Source organism: Delphinapterus leucas, chromosome 2, assembly GCF_059928025.1.
Source record: "Delphinapterus leucas isolate spDelLeu-1000000601 "Yukka" chromosome 2, BTC_Dleu_Yukka2, whole genome shotgun sequence".
Lineage (NCBI taxonomy): Eukaryota > Metazoa > Chordata > Mammalia > Artiodactyla > Monodontidae > Delphinapterus > Delphinapterus leucas.
This window is the reverse complement of record NC_143130.1, coordinates 27,014,297-27,039,841: the sequence shown is the minus strand read 5'-3', so window position 1 is coordinate 27,039,841 and position 25,545 is coordinate 27,014,297. Positions and strand designations below refer to the sequence as shown.

The 25,545-nt window shown below is 41.5% G+C and overlaps 1 long non-coding RNA gene across 1 annotated transcript in view; it reads right to left on the bottom strand.

Moving 5' to 3' along the window:
• Positions 1–20,087, bottom strand: part of LOC149749972 (uncharacterized) — a 44,582-nt gene extending 24,495 nt beyond the window's left edge. The window contains exons 1-2 of the long non-coding RNA XR_016391941.1: positions 18,250–20,087; positions 14,976–15,148 (exon numbers count right to left, since the gene is read on the bottom strand). This is a non-coding gene — a long non-coding RNA (uncharacterized LOC149749972). The remainder of the gene's footprint in view (positions 1–14,975; positions 15,149–18,249) is intronic.
• Positions 20,088–25,545: the final 5,458 nt, after the last annotated feature.

Here is a 25,545-nt window from a genome sequence, read left to right as displayed (position 1 = left end):
TGCCAGCTTCACAGCTAAATAAAACTCCCCTTCCAACGATGAGTCAAATGCATTTTGCATCAGTGGCTCCACATACTTGAGAAACTAAGTTGTTTCTCCAATGGACTTATTTGTGGTGAAGTTATTTTTCCATATCATTGCTCCAGCAGAGCTCATTTCTAAGAAATTTCTAATTTCCCTGGAGTAAAATGAATGCTTCAAAGATTTTTTTTTTACTCCATCATGACTTCTGAATCCTTTTCAAAGCTGGCTTTTTGCCTTTGAGATCAAACTTTGCTCTATCCAGTCTCAAATAACTTTCGTTTTTTTCTATCTCTACACAGTTCTTGTTAACCGATGCAAACTTTGAGTATCAGTGAAAGCCACGAGCCCCCTTTTTATCCTTTAAAACACTTCTAACATTTCTATTTCTTTATCTCCCACCAACCATAAGTTGTTTTCAAAATGAGTCTGTCCTCCAATACCACAAAAACATTCTTGAGTTTATCATTATTATTAATTTCCTCCTGGCACTGTTAAGTCTCCCGGTGACTCCTGGGGCTCCGTTGGCTGACACACGGCTTCCCCGTCTGACAGAGCAGAGTTGTTACCTGTTGGATGTTACATATGTGGCTTCTGTCATCTGAGCCTGGCATAATGCCATATGAAATAACTGTTAGCTTATAATATTTTGGGAATCTGAAGAGAGTTAATGCTGTTATTTAGATCCAAATTTGAAATGTCATGAAAAACACTAAAAATGAGAACATCAGAGGAAAAAAATAAGTATGAGAAGCTCTTTTCATTTTCAAAGGATTATTTAATAATTTAGTTCGCAGCTGGTCAAGTAACCAGGATCATTGTGACTTCACACCCATTTGAGAAACAGTTGGGGGCATAAATTATAAATGGAAACAAAAAAATTAATGATTTTCTTTCCCTTCTCGGACAATTTTTCCGGAAGACTGGGGTATAAGTAGGCGACGAACAAACGCATCATGACATTACACTAGCTTCACCCTTCATTCCTACAGCTCGAGATAACGAAAGGGAAACAAGGCAATTTCTAAAAAGCACATATATTCTAGGAAAATCTCTCTAGTAAAGTGTGACTAGTATGACGGCGTGTGTGCACTTCTGGGGTATTTCCATGCCTTTGGGGTGCCATAGGTTCCCCTTTAGAATTAGTAAGATGGGGATCTATCACCTCACATTGGGTATCCCGGTGGTTGGTTTTCCCATAGTTAAAAAGAAGTTATGAAACTAATACACTATTGTAAATCAACTATATTTCAATAAAAAGAAGCTACACCCTATTATTCCTGACACTGAGATCTTTCAAGTCCAAATGCAAATACACAGTTAAAACCTATTTTTCTTTGCTTTCTTCACTTGAAAATTTTATTTCCCTGAAATGTTCTGTTGGCTTTCTCTTTTTCCTTAGGTGTGCTATTTTTTTTTCTTTTTAACATGTGCAAGTGGATTTTCAGAAAAAGCCAGCACAATGGATGTTTTCCTTAATTTGCATTTTTGGTTTTTCTTTTCATACAGTATTTCTGTTGTTCTGAATACAAATGATTTTTTTTTTACATCTTTATTGGACTATAATTGCTTTACAATGGTGTGTTAGTTTCTGCTGTATAACAAAGTGAATCAGCTATACATAAACATATATCCCCATATCTCCGTCCTCTTACGTCTCCCTCCTACCCTCCCTATCCCCCCCTCTAAGTGGACACAAAGCACCGAGCTGATCTCCCTGTGCTATGTGGCTGCTTCCCACTAGCTATCTATTTTACATTTGGTAGTGTATATATGTCCATGTCACTCTCTCACTTCGTCCCAGGTTATGCTTCCCACTCCCCGTGTCCTCAAGTCCATTCTCTACATCTATGTCTTTATTCCTGTCCTGCCCCTAGGATCTTCAGAGCTATTTTTTTTTTTTTTTAGATTCCATATATATGTGTAGCATACAGTATTTGTTTTTCTCTTTCTGACTTACTTCACTCTGTATGACAGTCTCTAGGTCCATCCACCTCACTACAAATAACTCAATTTCATTTCTTTTTTATGGCTGAGTAACATTCCTTTGTATATATGTGCCACATCTTCTTTATCCATTCATCTGTCGATGGATGCTTAGGTTACTTCTGTGTCCTGGCTGTTGTAAATAGAGCTGCAATGAACATTGTGGTACATGACTCTTTTTGAATTATGGTTTTCCCAGGGTATAGGCCCAGTAGTGGGATTGCTGGGTCGTACGGTAGTTCTGTTTTTAGTTTTTTAAGGAAACTCCATACTGTTCTCCATAGTGGCTGTATCAATTTACATTCCAACCAACAGTGCAGGAGGGTTCCCTTTTCTCCACACCCTCTCCAGCCTTTATTGTTGGTAGATTCTTTGATGATGGCCATTCTGACCAGTGTGAGGTGATAACTCATTACAGTTTTGATTTGCATTTCTCTAATGATTAGTGATGTTGAGCATCCTTTCATGTGCTGGCTGGCAATCTGTATATCTTCTTTAGAGAAATGTCTATTTAGATCTTTTGCCCATTTTTGGATTGGGTTGTTTTTCTGATATTGAGCTGCATGAACTGCCTGTTTATTTTGGAGACTAATCCTTTGTCAGTTGCTTCATTTGCAAATATTTTCTCCCATTCTGAGGGTTGTCTTTTCATCTTATTTATGGTTTCCTTTGCTTTGAAAAAGCTTTTAACTTTCATTAGGTCCCATTTTTTTTATTTTTGTTTTTATTTGCATTTCTCCAGGAGGTGGGTCTAAAAGGATCTTTCTGCGATGTATGTCATAGAGTGTTCTATGTTGTCCTCTAAGAGTTTTATAGTGTCTGGCCTTACATTTAGGTCTTTAATCCATTTTGAGTTTATTTTTGTGTATGGTGTTAGGGAGTGTTCTAATTTCATACTTTTACATGTAGCTGTCCAGTTTTCCCAGCACCACTTATTGAAGAGGCTGTCTTTTCTCCATTGTATATTCTTGCCTCCTATAACAAAGATAAGGTGACCATATGTGTGTGGGTTTATCTCTGGGCTTTCTATCCTGTTCCATTGATCTATATTTCTGGTTTTGTGCCAGTACCATATTGTCTTGATTACTGTAGCTATGTAGTATAGTCTACAGTCAGGGACCCTGATTCTTCCAGCTCCATTTTTCTTTCTCAAGATTGCTTTGGCTACACGGGGTCTTTTGTGTTTCCATACAAATTGTGAAATTTTTTGTTCTAGTTCTGTGAAAAGTGTCATTGGTAGTTTGATAGGGATTGCATTGAATCTGTAGATTGCTTTGGATAGTAGAGTCATTTTCACAATGTTGATTCTTCCAAACCAAGAACATGGTATATCTCTCCAACTGTTTGTATCACCTTTAATTTCTTTCATCAGTGTCTTATAGTTTTCTGAATACAGGTCTTTGTCTCCTTGGGTAGGTTTATTCCTAGGTATTTTACTCTTTTTGTTGCAATGGTAAGTGGGAGTGTTTCCTTAATTTCCCTTTCAGATTTTTCATCATTAGTGTATAGGAATGCAAGAGATTTCTGTGCATTAATTTTATATCCTGCTACTTTACCAAATTCATTGACTAGCTCTAGTAGTTTTCTGGTAGCATCTTTGGGATTCTCTACATATATAATAACATGTCATCTGCAAACAATGACAGTTTTACTTCTTCTTTTCCTTTTTGGATTCCTTTTATTTCTTTTTCTTCTCTGACTGCCGTGACTAAAACTTCCAAAACTATGTTGAATAATAGTGGTGAGGGTGGGCGACCTTGTCTTGTCCCTGATCTTAGTGGAAATGATTTCAGTTTTTCACCATGGAGAACGATGTTGGCTGTGGGTTTGTCATATATGGCCTTTATTATGTTGAGGTTAAGTTCCCTCTCTGTCCACTTTCTGGATGGTTTTTATCATAAATGGGTGTTGAATTTTAGCAAGAGCTTTTTCTGCATCTATTGAGATGATCATATGGTTTTTCTCCTTCAATTTGTTAATATGGTTTATCACACTGACTGATTTGCATATATTGAAGAATTCTTGCATTGCTGGGTGCTGCTGGATTCTGTTTGCTAGTATTTTGTTGAGGATTTTTGTATCAATGTTCATCAGTGATATTGGTCTCTAGTTTTCTCTTTTTGTGACATATTTGTCTGGTTTTGGAATCAGGGTAATGATGGCGTTGTAGAATGAGTTTGGAAGTGTTCCTCCTTCTGCTATATTTTGAAAGAGTTTGAGAAGGATAGGTGTTAGCTCTTCTCTAAATGTTTGATAGAATTCACCTGTGAAGGCATCTGGTCCTGGGCTTTTGTTTGTTGGAAGATTTTTAATCACAGTTTCAATTTCAGTGCTTGTGATAGGTCTGTTCATATTTTCTATTTCTTCCTGATTCAGTCTTGGCAGGTTGTGCCTTTCTAAGAATTTGTCCATTTCTTCCAGGTTGTCCATTTTATTGGCATAGAGTTGCTTGTAGTAATCTCTCATGATCCTTTGTATTTCTGCAGGGTCTGCTGTTACTTCTCCTTTTTCATTTCTAATTCTATTGATTTGAGTCTTCACCCTTTTTTTCTTGATGAGTCTGCCTAATGGTTTATCAATTTTGTTAATCTTCTTAAAGAACCAGCTTTCCGTTTTATAGATCTTTGCTACTGTTTCCTTCATTTCTTTTTCATTTATTTCTGATCTGCTGATCTTTATGATTTCTTTCCTTCTGCTGACTTGGGGTTTTTTGTTCTTCTTTCTCTAATTGCTTTAGGTGTAAGGTTAGGTTGTTTATTTGAGATGTTTCTTGTTTCTTGAGGTAGGATTGTATTGCTATAAACCTCCCTCTTAGAACTGCTTTTGCTGCATCCCATAGGTTTTGGGTTGTTGTGTTTTCATTCTCAGTTGTTTCTAGGTATTTTTTGATTTTCTCTTTGATTACTTCAGTGATCTCTTGGTTATTTAGTAGTTTATTGTTTAGCCTACATGTGTTTGTATTTTTTACAGATTTTTTTCCTGTAATTGGTATCTCATCTCATAGCGTTGGGGTTGGAAAAGATACTTGATACGATTTCCATTTTCTTAAATTTACCAAGGCTTGATTTGTTACCCAAGATATGACCTATCCTGGAGAATGTTCCATCAGCACTTGAGAAGAAAGTGTATTCTGTTGTTTTTGGATGGAATGTCCTATAAATATCAATTAACTCTATCTTGTTTAATGTGTCATTTAAAGCTTGTGTTTCCTTATTTATTTTCATTTTGGATGATCTCTCCATTGGTGAAAGTGGGGTGTTAAAGTCCCCTACTATGATTGTGTTACTGTCCATTTCCCCTTTTATGGCTGTTAGCATTTGTCTTATGTATTTAGGTGCTCCTATGTTGGGTGCTTAAATATTTACAATTGCTATATCTTCTTCTTGGATTGATCCCTTGATCTTTATTTAGTGCCCTTCTTTGTCTATTGTAATAGCCTTTCTTTTAAAGTCTATTTTGTCTGATATACGAATTGCTGCTCCAGCTTTCTTTTGATTTCCATTTGCATGGAATATCTTTTTCCATCCCCTCACTTTCAGTCTGTATGCGTCCCTAGGTCTGATGTGGGTCTCTTGTAGACAGCATATATATGGATCTTGTTTTTGTATCCATTCAACCAGTCTATGTCTTTGCTTGGAGTGTTTAATCCATTTACATTTAAGGTAGTTATCGATATGTGTGTTCCTATTACCAGTGTCTTAATTGTTTTGGGTTTGTTATTGTAGGTCTTTTCCTTCTTTTTTGTTTCTTGCCTACAGAAGTTCCTTTAGCATTTGTTTTAAAGCTGATTTGGTGGTGCTGAATTCTCTTAGCTTTTGCTTGTCTATAAAGGTTTTAATTTCTCCATCAAATCTGAATGAGATCCTTGCTGGGTAGAGTAATCTTGGTTGTAGGTTTTTCTCTTTCATCACTTTAAATATGTCCTGCCACTCTCTTCTGGTTTGCAGAGTTTCTGCTGAAACATCAGCTGTTAACCTTATGGGGATTCCCTTGTATGTTATTTGTTGCTATTCCCTTGCTGCTTTTAATATTTTTTCTTTGTATTTAATTTTTAATAGTTTAATTAATATGTGTCTTGGCATGTTTCTCCTTGGATTTTTCCTGTATGGAACTCTGTGTGCTTTCTGGACTTGATTGACTATTTCCTTTCCCATATTAGGGAACTTTTCAACTATAATCTCTTCAAACATTTTCTCAGTCCCTTTCTTTTCCTCTTCTTCTTCTGGGACCCCTATAATTCGAAGTGTTGGTGTATTTAATGTTGTCCAGAGGTCTCTGAGACTGTCCTCTATTCTTTTCATTCTTTTTTCTTTATTCTGCTCTGCAGTAGTTATTTCCACTAGCTTATCTTCCAGGTCACTTATCTGTTCTTCTGCCTCATTTATTCTGCTATTGATTCCTTCTAGAGAATTTTTAACTTCATTTATTGTGTTGTTCATCATTGTTTGTTTGTTCTTTAGTTCTTCTAGGTCCTTGTCAAACGTTTCTTGTATTCTCTCCATTCTATTTCCAAGATTTTGATCATCTTTACTATCATTACTCTGAATTCTTTTTTCAGGTAGACTGCCTATTTGCTCTTCATTTGTTTGGTCTGGTGGGTTTTTACCTTGCTCTTTCATCTGCTGTGTGTGTCTCTGTCTTCTCATTTTGCTTAACTTACTATGTTTGGGGTCTCCTTTTCATAGGCTGCAGGTTTGTACTTCCCACTGTTTTCAGTGTCTGCCCACAGTGGCTAAGGTTGGTTCAGTGGGTTGTGTAGGCTTCCTGGTGGAGGGGACTTGTGCCTGCGTTCTGGTGGATGAGGCTGTATCTTGTCTTTCTGGTGGGCAGGACCGTGTCCGGTGGTGTGTTTTGGGGTGTCTGTGGCCTTATTATGATTTCAGGCAGTCTCTCTGCTGATGGGTGGAGTTGTGTTCCTGTCTTGCTACTTGTTTGGCATAGGGGGTCCAGCACCATAGCTTGCTTGTCATTGAGTGGAGCTGGGTCTTATCATTGATATAGGGATCTCTGAGAGAGCTTTCGCTGTTTGATATTATGTGGGGAGGTCTCTGGTGGACCAATGTCCTGAACTCGGGTCTCCCACCTCAGAGGCACAGGCCTGATACCCGGCGGGAGCACCAAGACTCTGTCAGCTACCCGGCCAGAAGAAAAGAGAGGGGAAAAAGAGAAAGAAAGAAAAAGAAAATAAAATTTATTTAAAAAAATATATTATTAAAAATAAAAAAGGAATAAAAAAAAAAGAGAGTAACGAAACCAAAAAACAAATCCACCAATGATAACAAGCGCTAAAAACTATACTAAAAAAAAACCCCCAAAAAACTGGACAGACAGAGCCCTAGGACAAATGGTAAAAGCAAAGCTATACAGACAAAATCACACAAAAAAGCATACACATACACACTCACAAAGGGAGAAAAAGGAAAAAATATATATATATTAAAAAAAAGGGAAGAGAGCAACCAAATCAATAAACAAATCTACCAATGATAATAAGCTCTGAATACTAAACTAAGATAACATAAAACCAGAAACAAATTAGATGCAGAAAGCAAACCCCAGTCTACAGTTGATCCCAAAGGCCACCAAGTCAATTTTGGAATGATTCATTTTCTATTCAGGTATTCCACAGATGCAGGGTACATCAATTTGATTGTGGAGATTTCATCTGCTGCTCCTGAGGCTGCATGGACAGATTTCCCTTTCTCTTCTTTTTTCGCACAGCTTCTGGGGTTCAGCTTTGAATTTGGCCCTGCCTCTGCGTGTAGGTCGCCTGAGGGCGTCTGTTCCCCACCCAGACAGGACAGCGTTAAAGTAGCAGCTGATCTGGGGGTTCTGGCTCACTCAGGCCAGGGGGAGGGAGGGGTATGGAATGCAGGGCGAGCCTGCAGCGGCAGAGGCCGGTGTGACGGTGTGACGTTGCAACAGCCTGAGGCGCGCCATGTGTTCTCCTGGGGAAGTTGTCCCTGGATCACGGGGCCCTGGCAGTGGTGTGCTGCACAGGCTCCTGGAAGGGGAGGTGTGGATAGTGACCTGTGCTTGCACACAGTATTCTTGGTGGCTGCAGCAGCAGCCTTTGCCTCTCATGACAGTCTCTGGGGTCCACACTGATAGCCGTGGCTTGCACCTGTCTCTGGAGCTCATTTAGGCAGTGCTCTGAATCCCCTCTCCTCATACACCCTGAAACAATGGTCTCTTGCCTCTTAGGCAGTTCCAGACATTTTCTCGGACACCCTCGTGGCTAGCTGTGGCGCACTAGCCCCTTCAGGCTGTGTTCACGCAACCAACCCCAGTCCTCTCCCTGGGATCCAACCTCCGAAGCCTGAAGCCTCAGCTCCCAGCCCCCACCCACCCCGGCGGGTGAGCAGACAAGCCTCTCAGGCTGGTGAGAGCTGGTCAGCACCCATCCTCTGTGCGGGAATCTCTCTGCTTTTCCCTTTGCTCCCCTGTTGCTGTGCTCTCTGCTGTGGCTCCAAAGCCTCCCACCCCCACCGTCTCCACCAGTGAAGGGGCTTCCTAGTGTGTGGAAGCTTTTCCTCCTTTACAGCTCCCTCCCAGAGGCTCAGGTCCCATCCCTATTCTTTTGTCTCTGTTTTTTCTTTTTTCTTTTGCCCTACCCAGGTACGTGGTGAGTTTCTTGCCTCTTGGGAAGCCTGAGATCTTCTGCCAGCATTCAGTAGGTGTTCTCTAGGAGCTGTTTCACATGTAGATGTATTTTTGATGTATTTGTGGGTTGGAAGGTGATCTCCATGTCTTACTCCTCCGCCATCTTGAAGCTCTACAAATGATTTCTTCACCACATCTTGTGATCCAACTGATACACTGAATTAGGACATTCTATCTATTTGTAGGCAGCTATAGGGAAAGACGGTAAGGAAGACGTGTGAGTGATAGACTAGAGATTTTTCCCAAAGGAGAGCCAGAGCCAGCACCACACCTAAGCAGAACAGAAGCCGTAAGTGAAAATGATTGACATCTACTAGTAATTAATACAATGCTCACAGAAATCAGTTAACCAAATTTTAAATGATGACAATTTCTAAGCAGTGACCCACAAACTAATGGTATGTGACCATCCAATATCAGCTAATCCTCATAATGAAAACAAATGGGATAAGAACAGAGGAGCAGAAATATCCCCAAGGCAATGGGAAGAGTAGAAAGATATTCCTTAGCCAGTCATAGATCCAGGTTCAAATTTATTGCTTTGCTCACTAATCCTCTCCACATATTTCCTGCTGAAATTTTATCAGCTCTTAGACACTTTCTAACTTGCTTCTCTCTATGGATTCCAAGATAGCAGTAGGTTAAAAATAACCAACTGTTACAGTTGAGTGATTAAAAACATCATCATCGCAAGCTACTCTTCCTAGATCTAATTCCAAGTTTTTCACGGAAGTTAATACAGACCCAAATCCTCTGGCCATAAGAGGTCAAGCAGCAGATTCTAGAGTTTCTGGCACTCCTGGGTTGTCCGGAGGCCTCTCCCCTGCTCCTTTCTGTGACTGGCCCTCCAGGTCTTGCACTGTTAAGGCCTATCAACAGGAAGGTATCCACGCTCTCCCCCTCTGATTCCCTTCCACATTCAGACAGAGGGAGTCTCAGCAGAGCCCTGAGACATGTTCAAATGTTCAAGAACACCAGAAGCAGGGGACACAACAGAAATCATAGCTACCTACTTAGCTGGGGTCCTGTGATGTGTGAATTTGGTGTGGAGACATGTTTTTGTTGGAGATCGTTTCACTGGCTTGGTTACCGTACATTATTCACTATCAGGACTCGGTGTTGCAGCTTCTCCCTCACAAAAAAATGACTGAGCAGACACTCAGAAAAGCCAGTGTTTGTCCAAGATGTCATCAGCTTTCAGTTTTAATGATGTTTTAAGAACCTATTTACCCTAATAAGATTGTTTTAAACTTAGTCACATCTGGTTTAGTATGCTGCAGTAATTTTACCAGGCTCCCATCCGAACATAAATCTTACTTGTCACACGTTCTCTTGCCTGCTGTCTGATTCCAGAGAATTCTTCTCAAGTCCAGTGTGTGAGGCCAGACACGGCCATCCCACCGAGACTTCCATGCACCTCGTGCACTCATGGAAGAGAATGTGGTAAACCTGAGCTCCATCCCAAAAGGCCATACAGCCCTTTAGGCCACTGTGGACAACAAGGTGGTCAGTCAAGAGGAGAGTGGAGGATGTTGTATAGAAGTGTCAGAAGCAGAAGGGCCAGGTTCATTAATTCCATGATTAACTCTCTCAGGTCTCAAAGTTGTCACTCGAGAGATTATCACTCTTTTCCTAACCAGCTGATATTATGTATTAGTGACAAAGACGTTTGAATTCAATTAATGTTCAGGCTGTATGACAACTGTAAAATTAGTTTACTTTCTCGACAAGAGTTTGATGCATTTACCAATACTTATGTGTCATGTAAACACAGCTCTTCTTTAGACTTTCCAGCAAATCCTATTGCCTGGGGATAGGATTTGAGAAGCTGTTCACGAAGTTACTCATTTTCAGTCTGGAGAGACATAAAGCTCACTGCTTCCAAAATGCTGGGGCACTTTGATGGCTAAAAGTTCTCTATTACAATGAGTATCTGCTTCCAAGTAGCTTCCACCCCTTAGTTCTAGACCTTCCCTTTGGTGATTTTACTACCGAACTCAGGTTTGGCTGCTTGCAGCTTGAAAGCCAATATTCGAGAGACAAGTATTGGTAGGAAAGAAAAGGTTGCTTTATTCAGGAGGCCAGCAACCTGGGGAGAAGGTGAACTCATGTCCCAAAGAACCACCTCTCTGCTGTCGATCAAGGGGCAAAAGCTTTTAAAGGGAAGTTTCAGGGGTGTGTGGGGGAAGGGAGCTATGTTCAGAGCAGCACAGTCAGCTCCAGCAATCATCTTGAAATTGGTCCTGCAGTGATCTGATAAGCATCATCTTGATTGTTTTAAGTACAGTTAACCTTTGGTTCCAGGGTCGTTTTGTTCCCATTTCCTTGAGGTTAGTTCTTGGAACTGTGTAAGACGGAGCAGCTTATGTCATGGCTACAGTCTGCTTATCATGGAGTTAACTTTTTCCACCTGATGGAGGTTTCAGTATCAGCAAAACAGCTCAAAGGATATGCTTCAGAATATTATCTATAGCCCTTGAGGAGGAATTAAAGGTCCTTGACTTTGTTTATGGTTAAATTATCATCATTTTGTCTTGCTTGACTGTTCTTTCTTTCTGCATTTTCTCACTTCTCTGATTGAAGTTATTCTTTGACTAAAGTTTTTCTACAGACAAGAGGCAGGTGAAAGACAAGGGGGTTCTGTCCTGGGAAGGCCCCATAGGGTCTTGCTTGGTTAAAATTTAAAGTAGACACCTCTTCCATCTGGCATCCCTTAAAATATTTGAAGAGCACCACTAGCTTCCGCTCTATGTCTGTTCATGTTCATGTGACACACCCTCTGGCCCTCAATGTATTAGTTGCACAAAACTGTTTCTAGACCCTTCACCTGAATAGACAGTGGTTGGTTGATAGCTGCTACTGGGCACCCAGGATACACAAGATACAATGCTTCCTGCAACTGAAGGCACATTCCTGCACTTAAGAAGTTTATACTCCTTCATTCATATATAAGAATCGCAGTCGCAAACATGGTGACCAAGAGGTGGGAAACAGCTGCAACTTTTCATCTCTTCTAAGGGCCTGGTCACAGCGTTGACTCTTGTTTGAGGCAACATCAGCCTCAGGCTTTTCGGTTTTGTTAAATTCTGTAACTACAGACCTCTCTCACTTTGAACTCAGACAGGAGAGCAGGCAGCTATCTGTCCCAAATGTATAAACTGCCTGCAGTTTCTTTTCCTCTAACACCCTCAGGGTGGCTGCTGTTGTCCCCTCTGCTTAATTACTTCCTCATAGTGAGAGAGAAATCTGCTTTCCAGGGACAGGGATGGTGTGTGGATGCATGTACACACATTTTCTAAAGCTATTCAGATTTTCATTTGGACAATTTCTTTCTCAAATATTTCTGGGTCCATTACATCTCATAATTATGAAACAAAACAACAAAGCTCTTTCCCAATCCGTATCAGCTCTGTTTGCATCCATCTTTTCTCAGTTTAATTTTGATTATTTATCCATGCATAGTATGTACCACTGTGAAAAAAATAACTTCCTCTTTTGTAGAAGCTTAAGGTAGGTTAAGTCTTGATGTACATTGGTAAGCTACTCTAATTCTTGCTATCGCTGTATGTACTATCAACTCTTTTAATATTCACTCCTCTTGGAAACTGGCATGATTGATCTTGTGAAGATCTAAGTAAATCTTGGATTTACTACTGGAATAAATTGATGCACATCTTTTTAAGGATACTTATAATACTATTAATGCTTTCATAATAGTAGCAACTCATTTGCAATGTCAAAGATGTGCAATTTATTTGCATCAGGAGGTTTAAAATTCTGGTTGGGGAAGTGTTGCCCTTTGTTATTTCCAGCAGAATTTCAATTGTTGTATAGAAAAAAGACCCATGATCTAATTCTGTACAAAATAGTGATTTGCTTATTTGTGCTCTGAGAATTGAAAGGAAACTTCACACATTACAACAGTGAGTCAATTATTCAGCACTCTGTGAATTACACTGGCCATTCTTCCTGTTAAACAGAAGTAAATATTGAAAGGAGACGGTCTCTAGCCATGTCCACATTGGCCAGTCGATGCTGGCTCTCCTCAGTGGACATATTGTTTTACTGTTCTGTTGAGGTTTGACTGGGCCCCAGAATAACCACTGAAGCAGGCACTCTGGGAACCCTCTGGGTGACTGGTCTTCAGGATCTCTAAGTGCTTCTCACCAATTGCTAGCTCCCAACCCCACACAGTGTGGCACCTGCCACACCTTTAGGTCTTGCTCAGTAGTATGTGGTAATCACAGTCCTCCACACCAGAGCTTTGAAGCTGGGACAGTACCTGCTGTTTGCAAAAGCGCTGGTTACCCCCTGGCTGAGCATCCTTGCCTGACTGATATCCTCTCGCCATCGACATTTTCGGCAACCGGCTCACGAACTCCTCCTGCCACTGGAAGCATGCTGCATGCCTACAACCTCACCTGCATTCCTGTTTTGTTCAGCTGATCTTCTTGGAGACATTTCTCAGAGGCATTTATTTCCTTTACTTACAGAGGGATTTGGGTTCCCTGGGTCACCTTGACAGGGCTCTGCTCCATCCCTCTTTTTCCCTGCTCTCTGAGACTTCCCTTCTCATTCCTGAAGGCCGGTTCAGAGAGGAAACCCTTTACTGGCTATGAACAGACTTCACAATGGAAGCAGATGGAAGAGCACATCCCTAGACAGTTAAGTAAAAGCGAGGGAGGCAGAACAGCAACAGGCCTTAGTTGTTAAGGTCCAGCCTCAGTTAGGACCTGGGATGTCCTGGGTGATGATGCTGGCCTGCTTCAACTGATGGACATTTCACACTCCAGACAGAAGGACATGAAAGACTTAAAAAGACATATGTAGGGCTTCCCTGGTGGCGCAGTGGTTGAGAGTCCACCTGCCGATGCAGGGGACACAGATTCGTGCCCCAGTCTAGGAAGATCCCACATGCGGCGGAGCGGCTGGGCCCGTGAGCCATGGCCGCTAAGCCCACGTGTCTGGAGCCTGTGCTCCGCAACAGGAGAGGCCACAACAGTGAGAGGCCTGCATAGCGCAAAAAAAAAAAAAAAAAAAAAAGACATATGTATATCACTGGTCAAGGATGAGATAACACCAATGGCCATGCCTAAGGAGCTCTCAAAATGTACCCATTCGAATGTTTCTCCAACTGGATATGGTCCAGTTATAAGTGAGTTATACTTTGCAGAGCCTAGCTTCCCTTTGCAAAGACTCAGACAAATCCACCTAGCCCAACATTCACATTTATTGTGGTGGGATGTTCTGAAATTCTAATATGCAGCCTTATAAATTAAAGTTGCAAAATGCTTACTTTCTTTTTAAGTCTGAAGACTTATTAACCACACAATTGAAAGTAAAAACTCTGTCTTTTGCTGTTCCTGGAGGTGGCGTGTGGTTGTCTGTGCCACCAGCTTCCTTCTGTGTGTACGTTGTACACGCCCCCCATATGAGCCCACCACTCTCTCTGATCCTCTTGATCAACTTCCTCCTGTTCATCTTTGTGCTTCATTCAGAACTTCACACATTCAGAAATTAAAAAAATAGAGGAAAGAGCTAAGTCTACACAATACTAACCATTTTGACTAATGTATCAGAGCAGGACTCTAATCACATAATTTACTGGAAATCAACTGAAGTGATTTGGTCTGTGTATTCCCTTTAACCCACGACCTCACCCAGGGCAGGCCTGTGTTTCATTCTTTCTTGCATCCCTTTACCTATCATCAGCCTGGCCCTGCTGGATATTCCATAAATTTAGTGAGTGAAACTACTCACATGAGGAGTAATGAAGACCCACAAATCACCCAGTCACATGAATTAATCTCTAACTCTCATACTCAGTTATATTTGCATTATGTAGTCAAAACAAAGAATCACAAATAAAGAAAAAACATATCCTCCATTTGTGCTCCACCTTAAGGAAAACCAACATCTCAAGCTCAGTAAGTAACAACCTCTACTTCACACTAAAGTGGAATAGAATTCCTAAAATAATGGACTGACCAGAACAACCACGAAAAGTGTTGTTTCTACGTTATTGAAATCCAAACCTAACCTCTGCAGGAGCCCATGGCAGGAATCTTAATTGTTTGAGGTTTGGGAGAGGTGAGACTCAGAGCGACAAAGACTTGAACCTAGTAGTATTTACTTCACTGAGTTGCCCAAATACAAACAGCCCATAGGAGGGACAGCAGCACCCAGCTGCGATGCGACACACAGCAAAATGTAGAAAAGAAAGCAATTCTGTCATTCCTTCCTAGTTCAGTGACCCCTTCTGATCAGAAGATAGGATCCACTGAAAACCAAACAAGCAAACTCACCACAGCAGGGCCTCAGTCTCACGGGTCCATTGATGTCTGCTGCTGCCAGAAGCTGCACTAGCCCTTCTGGAGCTCCTTGGCCTGCTGGAAGCTCATCAACGCATGGTGCCGCCTCAGTGGTTCAAGTTCTCACAGTCTAACCAGATGACAGTTTCTGCTGGGGCATTTCTCCACTAATAAAAAAAGGTAGAGGGGAGAGAAAACCACTAAGCCAAAGGGGGCTAAACTGAATCTGCTGATGCTTTTCTCTTCCACATTACCGAGGACCCAGAAATGGGAAAATTGGAGGGAAAGTAGGATTCTCTACCCTATTTGTTCTAGACACATTTTGTACATATCTCTTCATATTTACAAGTGAATTTAGTTTGTGACTATTTTATTTTTTAATTTACGTATTGGTTTTTCTTTCAAAATTGGTCTAAGAAGACTTGTAAAAATCCTTAAAATGAAACACGGTAGGATAAATTAAGAGAGCGTAGGGAAGATGATCAAAGCTCTGTGGGTCAGCTACTGAGATTGAATCCACGCAGCCAGGCGAGCTGGCCTTGGTGGGTCGGTCTCAGCTGTGCAGGTGCTGATACCCCAGGCACTGAATGTCTGCTTGGGAGCAGCAGCACCCAATTATCCCAGGGGCTCGCTGTTACGTTTCCCCTCACTGCTTTGATGTGAAAAATATGGGAAAGCTCTTGTTTAGAGCATGGCACTATTAATACCTAGATCCTAAAAGCCTGACCCACTGACAAACTCTGAAATAGCCACCGGGGACTGCTCTAAAGCTGGCTATCGTTCCAAGTACGGGCACCCAGAGAGAGTGCAAAGAATTTGGAATAGGCCATGGTCACCTTCAGAATATTTGCTCTAGGCAGCTCTTTAAAGCCCCTGAAGTAGCCCTATGCTCCTCAATAGCAGGCATGGGCCCCCGGCACAGGCCCCAGGTACAAGCTCTGTTTGTAGAAGCCCTGGGCTCTCCCAAGGGGCCCAGAGGCTGCATTTTAATTGGTCTCATGCTGCTCCTTTTTTTTTTTTTTCAGTACACGGGCCTCTCCCATTGTGGAGCACAGGCTCCGGACGCGCAGGCTCAGCGGCCATGGCTCACGGGCCCAGCCGCTCCGCGGCATGTGGGATCTTCCCAGACCAGGGTACGAACCCATGTCCCCTGCATCGGCAGGTGGACTCTCAACCACTGCGCCACCAGGGAAGCCCTCATGCTGCTCTTTTTACATCTTTGTGTTTGGACCCACTTTTCAAGAACAGCACTGCCTCTTAGCTCACTGTGACCTCAAAGGTCAGAGCATGGAAAGGGCAGAGCACAAATCTAGTAAAAATGGGTTTGGTGAAGACACTAACAGGTGGGCTGTGGATCTGTAGGAACCACAAAGTCAGGGTTTGTTGGATCTTCACCCCCTCACACGCTTATGCCACATTCATGCAGGCCTCACACACCTGTCCACATGCTGCTTCAGGAGCTCCACCTAATTGTGAACAGACTCCAAGACAGCCAGGCCACCCTCTCCTCCCGAGGAATGGTCAGAATCCAGTTCCAGGTGTCTCTGTCTTATCTCTGCTTCAGAAGCCCAGGATAGCCCACCTTAACTCTTACTTAGTACCTTTCTCCTATAGACTGAATGCCTGTGCCCCTCTCAAATTCCCATGTTGAAACCTAACCTCCAAGGTGGTAGTGTTAGGAGGTGGGTCCTCTGGGAGGCGATGAGGTCATGACGTGCAGCCCCCATGATGGGATTAGTGTCCTTATTAAAGAGACCTCAGAGAGCTCCCCTGCCCCTTCTGCTATGTGAGGACACAGTGAGAAGACGCCATCTATGAACCAGGAATCGGGTTCTGACTAGACACCAAATCTGGCACCTTGATCTTGGACTTCCAGCCTCAGACTGTGAGAAATAATTCTGGTTGCTTATAAGCCACCCAGTCTGTGGTACTTTGTTACAGCAGCCCAAAAGGACTAAGACAATTTCTACATGGGTGTTTCTGATACTGAATTCAATATGGAACATGATTAAATAATCATTCCTCTAGAGGGACACAAATTTACTTTCATGTGAGTTAAGAATGAATTCTTTCTCTGTACATTTAGAGCATTTTGAAGGTACTTTATTAATTGCCTTGCACCTTACACTCTAATGAACATTTATAATAGATATATATTTATAACATGTAATGACATTTATATGTCACTTTACCACAATAAACAATGAAGTTCTTAGGCATTCATTTGTTTATTTTTTAATTCCAGTCCTTTAATATGGTTCCTAATGTGTAATCATTCATGAAATTTTTGTCAAATGAAAATATAAATCAGTAAGTGCTGTTTTGTTCTCTTAACTCCCCTTTGACAATAACTGCTAGCACTGTAACCTTCTGATCATCCGTAGGGCCTAGTTCCAAATGTCCTTCATATGTTGGTTTTCAATCCTCATTGTAGCCCTGGGAGTAAATAAGAAGGTATTATTGTCCCCATTTTACAGATGAGAAAGTGAATTCAATTATATCATGGGGTTTAACTGTTATGTTAAAATTCACATACCTAGGGGCTTCCCTGGTGGCGCAGTGGTTGAGAATCTGCCTGCCAATGCAGGGGACACGGGTTCGAGCCCTGGTCTGGGAGGATCCCACATGCCGCGGAGCAACTAGGCCCATGAGCCACAAGTACTGAGCCTGCACATCTGGAGCCTGTACTCCACAACAAGAGAGGCCGCAATAGTGAGAGGCCCGCGCACCGTGATGAAGAGTGGCCCCCGCTTGCCACAACTAGAGAAAGCCCTCGCACAGAAACGAAGACCCAACACAGCAAAAATAAAGTAATTAATTAATAAACTCCTACCCCCAACATCTTCTTTAAACAAACAAACAAAAAGGACTTCCGGGAAGATGGCAGAAGAGTAAGACGCGGAGATCACCTTCCTCCCCACATATACACCAGAAATACATCTACACGTAGAACAACTCCTACAGAGCATCTACTGAACGCTGGCAGAAGACCTCAGACCTCCCAAAAGGCAAGAAACCCCCCCACGTACCTGGTTAGGGCAAAAGAAAAAAATAAAGAGAGACAAAAGGATAGGGACAGGTCCTGCACCAGCGGGAGGGAGCTGTGAAGGAGGAAAAGTGTCCACACACTAGGAATACCCTTCGCGGGCGGAGACTGCGGGTGGCGGAGTGGGGGAGCTTCGGGGCCGCGGAGGAGAGCACAGCAACAGGTGCGGAGGGCAAAGCGAAGAGATTCCAGCGCAGAGGATCAGGGCCGACCGGCACTCACCAGCCGAGAGGCTTGTCTGCTCACCCGCCGGGGCGGGCAGGGCTGGGAGCTGAGGCTCCGGCTTCAGTCGGAGCACCGGGAGAGGACTGGGGTTGGCGGCGTGAACACAGCCTGCAGGGCGTTAGTGCACCGCCGCAAGCCGGAAGGGAGTCCGGGGAAAAGTCTGGACCTGCCGAAGAGGCAAGAGACTTTTTCTTCCCTCTTTATTTCCTGGTGTGCGAGGAGAAGGTATTAAGAACGCTGCTTAAAGGAACTCCAGAGACGGGCGCGAGCCGCGGCTAAAACTGCGGACCCCAGAGACAGACATGAGACGCTAAGGCCGCTGCTGCCGCCACCAAGAAACCTGTGTGCGAACACAGGTCACTATCCACACCCCCCTTCCGGGGAGCCTGTGCAGCCCGCCACTGCCAGGGTCCTGGGATCCAGGGACAACTCCCCCGGGAGAACGCACAGCACGCCTCAGGCTGCTGCAACGTCACGCCGGCCTCTGCCGCCGCAGGCCCGCCCCGCACTCAGTGCCCCTCCCTCCCCCCCGGCCGGAGTGCACCAGAGCCCCCAAATCAGCGGCTCCTTTAACCCCGTCCTGTCTGAGCAAAGAACAGACGCCCTCCGGCGACCTACACGCACAGGCGGGGCCAAATCCAAAGCTGAGCCCCTGGGAGCTGTGAGAACAAAGAAGAGAAAGGGAAATCTCTCCCAGCAGCCTCAGAAGCAGCGGATTAAAGCTCCACTATCAACTTGATGTACCCTGCATCTGTGGAATACATGAATAGACACCGAATCATCCCAAATTAAGGAGCCGTGTGGATGAAAGGCTCTTGGTGCTGCAGCCAGGAGTTAGTGCTGTGCCTCTGAGGTGGGAGAGCCAACTTCAGGACACTGGTCCACAAGAGGCTTCCCAGCTGCACATAATATCAAACGGCGAAAATCTCCCAGAGATCTCCATCTCAACGCCAGCACCCAGCTTCACTCAACGACCAGCAAGCTACACTGCTGGATATCCTATGCCAAACAACTAGCAAGACAGGAACACAACCCCACCCATTAGCAGAGAGGCTGCCCAAAATCATAATAAGTCTACAGACACCCCAAAACACACCACCAGACGTGGACCTGCCCACCAGAAAGACAAGATCCAGCCTCATCCACCAGAACACAGGCACTAGTACCCTCCACCAGGAAGCCTACACAACGCACTGAACCAACCTTAGCCACTGGGGACAGACACTAAAAACAACAGGAACTACGAACCTTCAGCCTGCAAAAAGGAGACCCCCAAACACAGTAAGATAAGCAAAATGAAAAGACAGAAAAACACACAGCAGATGAAGGAGCAAGATAAAAACCCACCAGACCTAACAAATGAAGAGGAAATAGGCAGTCAACCTGAAAAAGAATTCAGAATAATGATAGTAAAGATGATCCAAAATCTTGGAAATAGAATAGACAAAACGCAAGAAACAGTTAACAAGGACCTAGAAGAACTAAAGATGAAACAAACAATGATGAACACCACAATAAATGAAATGAAAAATACTCTGGATGGGATCAATAGCAGAATAACTGAGGCAGAAGAATGGATAAGTGACCTGGAAGATAAAATAGTGGAAATAACTACTGCAGAGCAGAATAAAGAAAAAAGAATGAAAAGAACTGAGGACAGTCTCAGAGACCTCTGGGACAACATTAAACGCACCAACATTCGAATTATAGGGGTTCCAGAAGAAGAAGAGAAAAAGAAAGGGACTGAGAAAATATTTGAAGAGATTATAGTTGAAAACTTCCCTAATATGGGCAAGGAAATAGTTAATCAAGTCCAGGAAGCACAGAGAGTCCCATACAGGATAAATCCAAGGAGAAATACGCCAAGACACATATTAATCAAACTGTCAAAAATTAAATAGAAAGAAAGCATATTAAAAGCAGCAAGGGAAAAACAACAAATAACACACAAGGGAATCCGCATCAGGTTAACAGCTGATCTTTCAGAAGAAACTCTGCAAGCCAGAAGGGAGTGGCAGGACATATTGGAAGTGTTGAAGGAGAAAAACCTGCAACCAAGATTACTCTACCCAGCAAGGATCTCATTCAGATTTGATGGAGAAATTAAAACCTTTACAGACAAGCAAAAGCTGAGAGAGTTCAGCACCACCAAACCAGCTCTACAACAACTGCTAAAGGAACTTCTCTAGGCAAGAAACAAAAAAGAAAAGACCTACAATAATGAACCCAAAACAATTAAGAAAATGGGAATGGGAACATACATATCGATAATTACCTTAAATGTAAATGGACTAAATGCTCCCACCAAAAGACACAGATTGGCTGAATGGATACAAAAACAAGACCCTTATATACGCTGTCTACAAGAGACCCACTTCAGACCTAGAGACACATACAGACTGAAAGTAAGGGGATGGAAAAAGATATTCCATGCAAATGGAAACCAAAAGAAAGCTGGAGTAGCAATTCTCATATCAGACAAAATAGACTTTAAAAGAAAGACTATTAGAAGAGACAAAGAAGGACACTACATAATGATCAAGGGATCGATCCAAGAAGAAATTATAACAATTGTAAATATTTATGCACCCAACATAGGAGCACCTCAATACATAAGGCAAATACTAACAGCCATAAAAGGGGAAATCGACAGTAACACATTCATAGTAGGGGACTTTAACACCCCACTTTCACCCATGGACAGATCATCCAAAATGAAAATAAATAAGGAAACACAAGCTTTAAATGATACATTAAACAAGATGGACTTAATTGATATTTATAGGACATTCCATCCAAAAACAACAGAATACAATTTTTCTCAAGTGCTCATGGAACATTCTCCAAGATAGATCATATCTTAGGTCACAAATCAAGCCTTGGTAAATTTAAGAAAATTGAAATTGTACCAAGTATCTTTTCTGACCACAACGCTATGAGACTAGATATCAATTACAGGAAAAGATCTGTAAAAAATACAATAACATGGAGGCTAAACAATACACTACTTAATAACGAAGTGTTCACTGAAGAAATCAAAGAGAAAATCAAAAACTACCTAGAAACAAATGACAATGGAGACACGACGACTCAAAATCTATGGGATGCAGCAAAAGCAGTTCTAAGAGGGAAGTTTATAGCAATACAATCCTACCTTAAGAAACAGGAAACATCTCGAATAAACAACCTAACCTTGCACCTAAAGCAATTAGAGAAAGAAGAACAAAAAACCCCAAAGTTAGCAGAAGGAAAGAAATCATAAAAATCAGATCAGAAATAAATGAAAAAGAAATGAAGGAAACGATAGCAAAGATCAATAAAACTAAAAGCTGGTTCTTTGAAAGGATAAACAAAATAGATAAACCACTAGCCAGACTCATCAAGAAAAAAAGGGAGAAGACTCAAATCAATAGAATTAGAAATGAAAAAGGAGAAGTAACAACTGACACTGCAGAAATACAAAAGATCATGAGAGATTACTAAAAGCAACTCTATGCCAATAAAATGGATAACCTGGAAGAAATGGACAAATTCTTAGAAAGGCACAACCTGCCAAGACTGAATCAGGAAGAAATAGAAAATATGAACAGACCTATCACAAGCACTGAAATTGAAACTGTGATTAAAAATCTTCCAACAAGCAAAAGCTCAGGACCAGATGGCTTCACAGGCAAATTCTATCAAACATTTAGAGAAGAGCTAACACCTATCCTTCTCAAACTCTTCCAAAATATAGCAGAGAGAGGAACACTCCCCAACTCATTCTACGAGGCCACCATCACCCTGATACCAAAACCAGACAAGGATGTCACAAAGAAAGAAAACTAAAGACCAATATCACTGATGAACATTGATGCAAAAATCCTCAACAAAATACTAGCAAACAGAATCCAACAGCACATTAAACAGATCATAAACCATGATCAAGTGGGGTTTATTCCAGGAATGCAAGGATTCTTCAATATACGCAAATCAATCAACAAATTGAAGGAGAAAAACCATATGATCATCTCAATAGATGCAGAGAAAGCTTTTGACAAAATTCAACACCCATTTATGATAAAAACCCTGCAGAAAGTAGGCATAGAGGAACTTTCCTCAACATAATAAAGGCCATATATGACAAAGCCACAGCCAACATCGTCCTCAATGGTGAAAAACTGAAAGCATTTCCACTAAGATCAGGAACAAGACAAGGTTGCCCACTCTCACCACTCTTATTCAACATACTTTTGGAAGTTTTAGCCACAGCAATCAGAGAAGAAAAGGAAATAAAAGGAATCCAAATCGGAAAAGAAGAAGTAAAGCTGTCACTCTTTGCAGATGACATGATACTATACATAGAGAATCCTAAAGAGGCTACCAGAAAACTACTAGAGCTAATCAATGAATTTGGTAAAGAAGCAGGATACAAAATTAATGCACAGAAATCTCTGGCATTCCTATACACTAATGATGAAAAATCTGAAAGTGAAATCAAGAAAACACTTCCATTTACCATTGCAACAAAAAGAATAAAATATCTAGGGATAAACCTACCTAAGGAGACAAAAGACCTGTATGCAGAAAATTATAAGACACTGATGAAAGAAATTAAAGATGATACAAATAGATGGAGAGATATACCATGTTCTTGGATTGGAAGAATCAACATTGTGAAAATGACTCTACTACCCAAAGCAATCTACAGATTCAATGCAATCCCTATAAAACTACCAATGGCATTTTTCACAGAACTAGAACAAAAAATTTCACAATTTGTATGGAAACACAAAAGACCCCGAATAGCCAAAGCAATCTTGAGAACGAAAAACAGAGCTGGAGGAATCAGGCTTCCTGACTTCAGACTATACTACAAAGCTACAGTAATCAAGACAGTATGATACTGGCACAAAAACAGAAATATAGACCAATGGAACAGGATAGAAAGCCCAGAGATAAACCCACGCACATATGGTCACCTTATCTTTGATAAAGGAGGAGGAATGTACAGTGGAGAAAGGACAGCCTCTTTAATAAGTGGTGCTGGGAAAACTGGACAGCTACATGTAAAAGTATGAGATTAGATCACTCCCTAACACCATACACAAAAATAAGCTCAAAATGGATTAAAGACTTAAATATAAGGCCAGAAACTATCAAACTCTTAGAGGAAAACATAGGCAGGACACTCTATGACATAAATCACAGCAAGGTCCTTTTTGACCCACCTCCTAGAGAAATGGAAATAAAAACAAAAATAAACGAATGGGACCTAATGAAACTTAAAAGCTTTTGCGCAGCAAAGGAAACCATAAACAAGAGCAAAAGACAACCCTCAGAATGGGAGAAAATATTTGCAAATGAAGCAACTGACAAAGGATTAATCTCCAAAATTTATAAGCAGCTCATGCAGCTTAATAACAAAAGAACAAACAACCCGATCCAAAAATGGGCAGAAGACCTAAATAGACATTTCTCCAAAGAAGATATACAGACTGCCAACAAACACATGAAAGAATGCTCAACATCACTAATCATTAGAGAAATGCAAATCAAAACTACAATGAGATATCATCTCACACCAGTCAGAATGGCCATCATCAAAAAATCTAGAAACAATAAATGCTGGAGAGGGTGTGGAGAAAAGGGAACCCTCTTACACTGTTGGTGGGAATGTAAATTGATACAGCCACTGTGGAGAACAGTATGGAGGTTCCTTAAAAAACTACAAATAGAACTACCATATGACCCAGCAATCTCACTACTGGGCATATACCCTGAGAAAACCATAATTCAAAAAGAGTCATGTACCAAAATGTTCATTGCAGCTCTATTTACAATAGCCCAGAGATGGAAACAACCTAAATGTCCATAATCGGATGAATGGATAAAGAAGATGTGGCACATATATACAATGGAATGTTACTCAGCCATAAAAAGAAACGAAATTGAGCTATTTGTAATGAGGTAGATAGACCTAGAGTCTGTCATACAGAGTGAAGTAAGTCAGAAAGAGAGAGACAAATACCGTATGCTAACACATATATATGGAATTTAAGAAAAATAATGTCATGAAAAACCTAGGGGTGAAACAGGAATAAAGACACAGACTTAGTAGAGAATGGACTTGAGGCTATGGGGAGGGGGAAGGGTAAACTGTGACAAAGCGAGAGAGAGGCATGGACATATATACACTACCAAACGTAAAATAGATAGCTAGTGGGAAGCAGCCGCATAGCACAGGGAGATCAGCTCGGTGCTTTGTGACCGCCTGGAGGGGTGGGATAGGGAGGGTGGGAGGGAGGGAGACGCCAGCGGGAAGAGATATGGGAACATATGTATATATATAACTGATTCATTTTGTTGTGAAGCTGAAACTAACATACCATTGTAAAGCAATTATACTCCAATAAAGATGTTAAAATGAAAAAAAAAGAAAAAAATTCACATATCTAGCCACTACACACCTTATGCCTATTTGTATATTCCCTTTCTCTTTCTTTATATATCGAAAGCTCCTGGAGACAATGTATAAATCATATAGTGAGGATAACTTGATTCAGACATGAAGTGTGCAAGTTTAAAAATAGATCCTTATGTGCTCTATATAATACTATAATGGTGGATACATGTCATTATACATTTGTCCAAACGCATAGAATGACAACACCAAGAGTGAATCCTGATGTAAACTGTGGACTCTGGGTGAGGATGATGTGTCCATGTAGGTTCATCAATTGTAACAGATGCACCATCTGTGGGGGATATTGATGGTGGGGAGGCTGTGCATGAATGGAGACACAGGGTATACAAGAAATCTCTGTACCTTCCTCTCAGTTTTGCTGTGTACCTAAAATTGCTCTAAAAAATAAAGTCTATTAAATATAACTTTATAACCACCAGTTAGGATAATGCAGATTTTCTTGTTCTTTCAAGACCCTCCAGAGATAGTTACAAGAATAAATGAATTGACTTTTGCTGAAAACACAGAAATCCTCAGAACTAAAAGCATTCCCAGAAAGGAAATAAAATATAAGACATGTATAGCTCCAAAAAAACAATAACAATATTTTGAGTCTAGAATTCCTAACCTTAATCTGTGTGTAATTGAATCTCTGTAACTTAATATGCTTTTCAAGCTATGACCAAGATCATTTCAAATTGGCAATTTGGAACATCAGGACTGAATTCTCTTGGTTAAAAATCTTCCACTTTTCTTAGTCAAAAAGAGAAGCGTCAAATTTATGTCAGGAATATAGTGGCTAGGACCAAAACAGAACCTGGGGAAAATTTTTAAATCCTTTAAAACTT